Here is an 8,807-nt window from a genome sequence, read left to right as displayed (position 1 = left end):
TGCTTTGAGTACAAACTGCAACAGACAAGCCAACCTAACCTCAATATTTAACAACGGCTAGAATCCACGATAGATTCCATGAATCCAACTGCTGTGTATATGTCTAAGACATTGCTTTAATTAATCTGAATATTCAAACTTTTGATGTAGTGTGAACACAATGTGAAGCAATGGAGACTATAAGGTCTGTATTTATTACTCTTCCACACTTAATAAGAGAACACAGTTTCTTCAAAAAAGTCTGCTTGCTGTGTTCATCAAAAAGAAGTAGTTAGCTTAGCTTCACCATTTCAACCATTTACTATGAGCTGCATCCACTGCTGCACAACAGATACTCCACTCATATGAAAGAATTCCCCAACCTCTCCTCTATCTGCTCCCCAAAAATTTTGGAGCAGATTTTGAGAGCTGGCAGGGGGTTGCAGGTAAGAGGGGGGAGGATTCTGGTGCACAGGCAGAACTGTAGCATTGGCTACATTGGCCACATATTGACTGGGACATTTCTTCACAGAATTGTAGATTTCTGTAGATTTTTTGTGGTGCTACCTAGGCAAAGTGAGGCAGCCACCTCCAGCAGCAGATACTGAAAAGTGGGCAGTATTGTGTGTGTGAATGCAACCTGCATTCCCATTGCTATCTTGTCCTTTGCCTGGGGTAGCAAAATGGCAAGTATTTTGTGGGCAACAACATAACAATCATTGGCTTTTGAGCATAGGGATCAGCCTTGGACCAATTCAGACCACTGCTCTGTCTAGCAATAGCTCTCCCTAGGTCTCCAGCAGGGATCTCTTTGTATCCTAGGCCCAGAAGTGCCAAGATTTGGAACTGAGTCTCACAGCCTTGTTCTGTGTTTGTTGTTTCCCTTTAATTTCAGCTCTTGAAACAAGAACTTTCTTTAGATAAAAGAAATGCTTGTTCTCTCCAAAATCCCCTCTCTTGTTTTAGCATTAGCTTCTCATTTGAAATAATCATCTTTTTTTATTTATTTCCAGGCCTCTTTTATATTCTGAGCACTTCACTCAGTCCAGTATTAGGATTCCAATTAAATCAAGCCAGGGTAAAAAAGAGCCGTAGATAAAATATTTAAAACCCGGAATCAATGTACCATGGTAAATGCTTAAGAAAAAAGAAGTCTTAGTGCCCCACATAAAAGATCTCATTTAATTGAGAATAAAGTTTGCATGATTACTAACCTGGGACTAAATTTAATATAGCAAAGCCCACAGACCACATTGCCTAATTTGTCCTTTTATGGCGTTGGACGTATGCGTTTCCCAACTGTCCACACGGCTTACCTTAATTTCCACTTAGCATTCCCTCAGATAGATGAGAAGAGATAGTCTTATTGAGAGTCCTATAATTATAACTCTTCAAGAAATTAGTAAAAGTGAGAGCATGATTTGTTCAAAATGTTCAATCCTGAATCAACCAGAATGGGACAGATCCTGAATTTGGCAAGCTGGTCCTCAATTCCTCCAATAGGGGAAGAGAACCTTTCTCAGCTGGAAGGCCACATCCTGCCTTTTAGGCAATTTTCCAGGACCTGCATGCCAGGGGTGGGTCAGAAGTGGGCAGAGCAACAGATGGAACTCTCACCTGGCAGAATACTGTGTTCCAGCCACATAAAAGTCAGAGGGAGGAATTCATCGCAGTGCTGTGAGACTTGTTCCCTCACCACAAGCATTTCAGCTTTCCAGATGGAACAATCCCGCATCCACTCCCTGCCTTGTACTGTTCTGGGAGTTTCCCAGAGCCAATTTGGGGAGTCTGGGACACATAGGGGAGGAGTGGGGGAGCTCCGTTGTGTGAACTTATGCTTGTGGGTCTTAGTTGAATGCGGCCCATGAATGTGCACACACATCTCCCCATTCTCTATCCAAGTGAGCAAGAGGCAGTGCAAGGCTGCATTCCAGCCAGGCATAAGAAGCCCAGGAGGGCATGGAGTAAAGCCAGTGAGTGCTGGACAGAGAGGCCTTGTGCCCTTGGGGCTTCGGGTTCCATACCTCTGGCCCACAGAGTCTTGCTACGCAGACAAACCTAACTGCAACAGCATTGAACCATCTCAGATGTCCAGAACTATCCTGGATGGGTTTTCTCCCCCACACCCTTCCCAAAATGCAGTATCAGAACCTTGCCATTGGCAGGGTTATTTGTGTTTTGTTGTCCTCTGCCCTTTGCTTGCTAGTAATACCTTTCCAGCAACCTTGAGCCACACTCCACATGCAGCTGAGGATGACATGCACGAATGTGACACAATTATTTCATAGCCAGGTGAGCAGGAGCAAGATGGCTTGGAGAGAAACCAAGAGAGTAAGATGCTACAGTGCCTCATGCCAGAACCATAATGCAAGCCATGGGGGGCATAAACCCCTAAGAGCAGCGGGGAGTAAAATCCCAACCTGATGCTGCTTTGGTCCACCTATCTCTGCATCACCTTCATTGTTTGGGTGTGGATCTCCGGGATCATAGAACCATACAGTTGTAGAGTTGGAAGGGATTCCCAGCAATGCAGGGATATGCAGCTGTCCAGTATGGGGATCAAACTTGCAAACTTGGCATTATCAGCACCATGCTTTAACCAACTGAGCTATTCAGGATTTCCAAGAGAAATCCTTTCCCAGTCCTACTTGGAGATGCTGGGGACTGAACCTGGGCTCTATTGCACAGCTAGCATTTGCTCTACCACTTCCCCCTAGAGAGGACCAGAAAGTGGTTCCATCTTTTGTGATTGATTTGGCTGGGCCAGCTATTCCCCACTTTACCACACTACACCCACCTTGTCAGATTTGCAGTGAACAAACCAGGGTCCCTGCACTTGTGCTCTGAGCCCCACTGACATCAGTGAAATGTTCATTTTGTCAGGAGCTCATGGCCCAGATGTCGGGCTTTAAGACTGGTAGCAGCACTGAAGGTGCAAACAATGTGCTCTTGGAAAAGGACACATAGAAAATTGTCGTCCCCATAGCCAGTATCAGTGATGGAGGGGGTTACATTTGTACGTGCCCCTTCCTTAGGTTATGCTTGCCTCTCCTTTCCCAGCTCCTTCTTAGCCAAGTGCAATTACATAGAGATATGCTAGAGAAATGGATGAATCTGAAATGGAAATGACTTATCTTATGAAGCATGTAGGTAGATAATATTTACTGATGTATATATCCCATGCCACAAGTATATTTTGTGGTTTATAGAGTGCCAGATCATCTAACGGCTTATGCAAATCCCACAAAATGGACTAAAAGCACCTCAAACAGGCAAACAAATTACCTATCAATGTTACACCTTTAAGCATCTTATTCTCCATATTTAAGCGGTGCTAACAGCATGATCCCAATAATTCCTGTAGCAGTTCTGTTGAGACGGCTTTGCAATAGGAAGTGAGGAGGGAGAGAGAGAGAGATACAGGCTAGAGGAGCACTCGTGACTCCTGCCAATCAACTCCGAAGGAATATGCACTCTTTTATCCTGCAGTTAAGCTGCCTACAGGGTGTGAAGTTTTCTGTGCTAAGCCTAATAGATTCTTAAGTGACCTGTGCTAGCAGAGAAACCCTTCAAATTAATGGCAGAATTATTGCATAGGAAGTCCCAATTTTATAGTCTTATTCCTATCATCTCTCTCTCTCTCTCTCCCCCACCCCTACATTTGTAATTATAACTGGTTGTGGCAGTTGGAGGTTCCAGATGCAAAGAACATCGGTAGCAGCAGACAAGCTGCTGGGCTAAGCATATGTAGCTAGGTTGGGAATCTTATGTAAGATGTGAAATTCAATGTGTTCCAACATGGTAACTGTTACAGAGACAAGCTTACAGAATGCAGAGTGCCAAGCAGAAGCCTGCATTTTGGCCCTAGGAATGAACGTTGCTGTAAATCAGGCAGGGGGAATCCTAAGCACAGGGTGTGGGGGGGGGGGCACGAATGCCTCTTGCTTCCCTGGATGGAGGATGCATGTGTGTGTGTTCCCCACTGTACAATGGGGAAATTTACATTTGTTGATTTACGGTACCTAGTTTTACCTCTGGCCTCAATAGCCACAGCTATCGCCACCCCAGCACCACCGCTTAAAGGCTTTGTGGAAGAAAATGTGTCCCTCTGGCTGAAAAGGGCTGCCCACCCCTGCTATAAAGGAAAAGGTAAAAGGTAAAGGGATGTGGGTGGTGCTGTGGTCTAAACCACTGAGCCTCTTGGGCTTGCTGATCAGAAGGTCGGCAGTTCGAATCCCCGCAACAGGGTGAGCTCCCATTGCTCTGTCCCAGCTCCTGTCAACCTAGCAGTTCGAAAGCATGCCAGTACAAGTAGATAAATAGGTACTGCTGCGGCAGGAGGGTAAATGGTGTTTCCGTGCACTCTGGCACTCGTCACGATCCTCCGTGCGCCAGTAGCAGTTTACTCATGCTGGCCACATGACCCAGGAAACTGTCTGGGGACAAACACCAGCTCCCTTGGCCTGAAAGCGAAATGAGCGCCGCAACCCCATAGTCGCCTTTGACTGGACTTAACTGTCCAGGGGTCCTTTACCTTTTAGCTATAAAGGATACTTGGAATCTCCATGCACAGAGATACTGTAATGCATTATATTCAACATAGCGCTAAGCTGAATGACAGAATGTTCTTCCTTCCCTCCCTTCTCTACAAATTCCTCCTGAATCTGTTCTGGGTTTCCTGCCAACCAACCTTAGAAGATTTGGAGATGGCATGGGCATGCACAGTGGACTCCCCATGCACTAGTGCTAATTCTTGAGCTAGCACAAAAAGTTAGTTTAATGACACCCAGCTTATCTCTGAATACCAATTGCTGGGGGTAAATACCTGGGGGAGACCTGCAGCTATTGGAAAAACCAGCTGTCATAACTGGGAGTATGCATATCTCTGATCCCTTTCTCAACTCAACTAAGAGCCTCCATATCTGTTTTTGGTCACTCAGTTGTCAACCTCCAAACTCACTTCCTAGTCTCTTACTTGCTTCTCTGGCTTCTGCCCTAGCAGAACAGAAGAGGGAGAGAGGCAGAGAATCTCTGCTATGGTCATGTGCTTTCCCCTTGGGCACCTGATGATCCAGGAAATGTAATGTCCCCAGGGCGGGAGTTTGCAGAACATTCCGATCAACATCAGTAGCCCTGGAGAAACCATATTTTCTATACTGGAGCCTAAGAGCCTGCTATAGAAGCTCCCTAAGCACCAGCAGACTGTTGGCAGGAGAGAAAAATCTGCCTTCTTACTCCTCTTCCTAAAGCAGATGGTGGGAGGGTAGGGGTTGTTCTTCTCTGGCTTGGATTAAAATCTGAACTGGAGAAAGAGCTCCAGGGTTGTAATGCTATTGATTGCCTCATATTGAAGGTGAGCATGTGAATTACCTAGCTTCATATACCAAGCCAAGGAAATACATCCAATGTGACAGAGAGTCTTTTATGGCATTTAATGTGGCCTCCTGCTTGTGGTATGCAAGCCAAAACTGCCTGTTCGTTGCATCCCCTCTTAAGGCATCTTAGTACAGTACAGCAGGCATGCTGGAATGCACCAATTTCGCCAGCTGCAGAGCGGCTGACGTGCCAGGTGGGTCAATTCTACCACCCTGCCACCTGTCAAACCCTTTCCCCACTATTTTAGTTTTCTATAATGTCATTACATGCCTCCTCCTCATCCAATTGCACGCCTCTGCACCAATGCACTGTTCCAGGGTGGGCCATGAGGCTGATACAAAGCCATAAGGTGTGATATATTAGGTTTTATTCTTTCTCTCTATTCCTAAATTCTATGCTTGAGAGAAAATGGAGACATATATCTGAATTGTAAGGAGCCCAATGATACACTCTGGAAACATTTTGAAATCTTGTGTTGTGCTTTTGGTGGAAGCAAGATGATCCCTCTTCCTTACTTGCTATGTATATATTTTTTCCACAAGCTGCTTCTGCTTCCATAGCCTTTCCCAGTGCTTTGAAAATTCCCTACTGTATGCTCATTATATGTAGGGCATAAGACACACAGCTGATTTTTGTTCGCAGGATGAGCGTATGCAATTCCCACTGCAGCCAGCTAAAGCTACCAATGAATGCCAAAGGCAGAAACTGGTGTCAGTTGCTGAATAAAATTCTATCTACCTTTTATTGCATTTCCTTTCATTCCTTGTCATCAAAAGATGTGTGTCTGGAGCTAAGCTGTTCCATGCCTGCATTCACAATGTCCAGACTCTTTCAGAAGGCACTCATTGTAGCTCAGAAAATACCAGCTCGCTGGTCACCCTGCAAAACACATTTATCAGTATGCAGAAGCCGTTGGGGTGGTTGTGCAGAGTCAAAAGCAGGCAGGGTGAAAAGTGATTTCACAGAGCCTCTCCGTTTATTTTTCTTTTAATAACGATGCTTGACCCATCCTGTGGCATGGTTCCGAAAGGGTGAAGCAGGCTACCCTAAAATAACTCAAATCAAAATCCTCCCTTACTCCATTCCAGTGTGTTTATGTGCATTATGCCAGGAAGTGTGGCAATGCTAAATGATATCATCCCTCATGACTAGGAAGAGAGTTATGAGAGGGAACCATTACTGCCACTTTGTGCTTGATCCATCCCAGAATTATGCCATTTGGGGCCAATCAGAGGAGGAAGCCATCCTCAAAAATTTCAAATGCTCAAGGAGATAGTATACCACAGTACCCTGCCCACAGCTATTGTATTAAGCAGTCAATGGAAGAGCCTTTCCCCCTCCATTCCCTTAAGAAACCCCAAGTAGGAACCATTCTGGAGATTTAGGCTTTAAGGAATGGCTCCTCCATTTAATGTTGGTCTTGGGTATAAGATGTAGCAGCTCAAAAGTGCCATGTTCTTTATTGTCTATTTTTATTACTTACTTCATTTATGAATTGCTTCCTATGAGGCATCTCAAAACAATTTACAAGAGAATAAAAACAGTTAAAATAATTGCAGATATAAAAAAGAGCTAAACATTACATATAAAACAATTTTAAAAGGAACAACCTATTGTAAGTGTGTGTGTGTGTGTGTGTGTGTGTGTGTGTGTGTGTAATCCACTTCAAATCCAATGCAGATACCAACTGGGATAACAGCCTCTACTTAGAAGTCTTGGTGCATGTGGAAACTAGCACATAAAAGACCATAGAGATGGTACTTGCCTGATATATAATGAGAGGGATTTTCAAAGGGTGGAGGTACACAATCAACCACATCATCAACGTACCTGGTATTCTGTAGAAAGGTAGTTTCTAGAGACGCAACCCTTAACTTCCAATGCACAGGAGAATACATATTAGCCTATTTTTATGAGCAGTGAGTGCAACATTTTGCATCCTTTATTTGGAGAAAGAAGTATCAGCTGCTCCTTGGACAATGACAGCTGCTATATTTGTTCCTCTGAAACTGGAATGTCCAAAATGTCAGCTGACATCTCTCACTCTGATACCGTATTTTGATTGAGTTTCCACAACACCATTCTGAATCCTCACACTAACCCAACTGCTATTAAACCCAACTGCTATTAAAACTGGTACAGTCATACCTCGGGATGAATACACTTCAGGATAAGCATTTTCAGGTTGTGCTCCACAGTGACCCGGAGTTTCCCCACTCGCGCATGCACAGATGCTCAAAATGACGTCACGCGCATGCGCAGAAGCGGCAAAACACAACCTGCGCACGCACAGACGCGCAGTCACGTGTTACGTTCGCTTCAGGATGCAGACGGGGCTCCGGAACGGATCCCATTCGCATCCAGAGGTACCACTGTAAACAAGCATTCAGCCTTTGAGGAGCCACTTAGGTCAGAATTTGCTTGACATTTAAAGGTAAATCAAGATGGTGTTTGGAGGGTGAGCAGAGAGCACTGCTGTTGGCTTAGCTTTTGGAGAAGGTGATTTCCCAGTATGGTGAATTGATGCTTCTAATGAATCCTATTTGGTGAACATTTCATTCACAGCCAAGAATAATAGAATTGTAGAATTGGAAGGGACCCCAAGGGTTATCTAGTCCAATCCCCTGAAATGCAGGAATCTCAGCTAAAGCATCCATGATGGACGGCCATCCAACCTCCTTAAGAATTAACATTTCCTTTCAAATTAGCCAGTCCTTTGGCTTACATATCTGTTGCCATGCCTGATAATCTAATAACTTATTTTTTTGTTTTATGTACTTATTATTACACTACGTTTTTGAGTGGATTTCACTCTGGAAGGGTTCCTCCTTCAGTTACGGCATACAGTATATAGGCAACATGATAATCTTGTAACTGAAGACAAATATACACAATATGTCATTTGTAATACTGCAGACAAAAGGGGGAAGTTTCCCAGGCAACAGAAACATCTTCATATTTAGGGAGCTGCTACCTTCTTGCTGGCATAACATGGAAATGAATGTCTTACTTTTGTTGGTGGTAGAGGAGCTTGCCTGATCCCATCACTTAGACTTTGCTCTGCTCAAACCTAAAGGAAATCTTGGCTTGTTGCAATGGGGATTAAAAGAGCAAAGCAATTAGGGAAAACAGCACTGCACCACTTTTTCTGACTATGGTGTACATATTCCAATAGATAGATAGATAGATGATAGATAGATAGATAGATAGATAGACAGACAGACAGACAGACAGACAGACAAATGTAACTCCACAGTAATGTGGTCAGACCTAAGCAGCAAATATGTAGCTCTTGCCCAGACACTGCTTTCCAAAATGATGCTAAAATGTGAACTGTTATTGGGGAATAAGTTCTACCGAACTCAGTTCTGAGTGATAATGTGTAGGACTGACTGCACACTCCATTTCACATGTGGAGTCCCCCCCCCCTTTGTAAATATCTTCCCTGTGCA

The sequence above is a fragment of the Podarcis liolepis genome (genome assembly GCF_965112155.1).
Source record: "Podarcis liolepis genome assembly, chromosome: 5".
Classification (NCBI taxonomy): Eukaryota; Metazoa; Chordata; class Lepidosauria; order Squamata; family Lacertidae; genus Podarcis; species Podarcis liolepis.
This window is presented reverse-complemented; position numbering follows the sequence as displayed.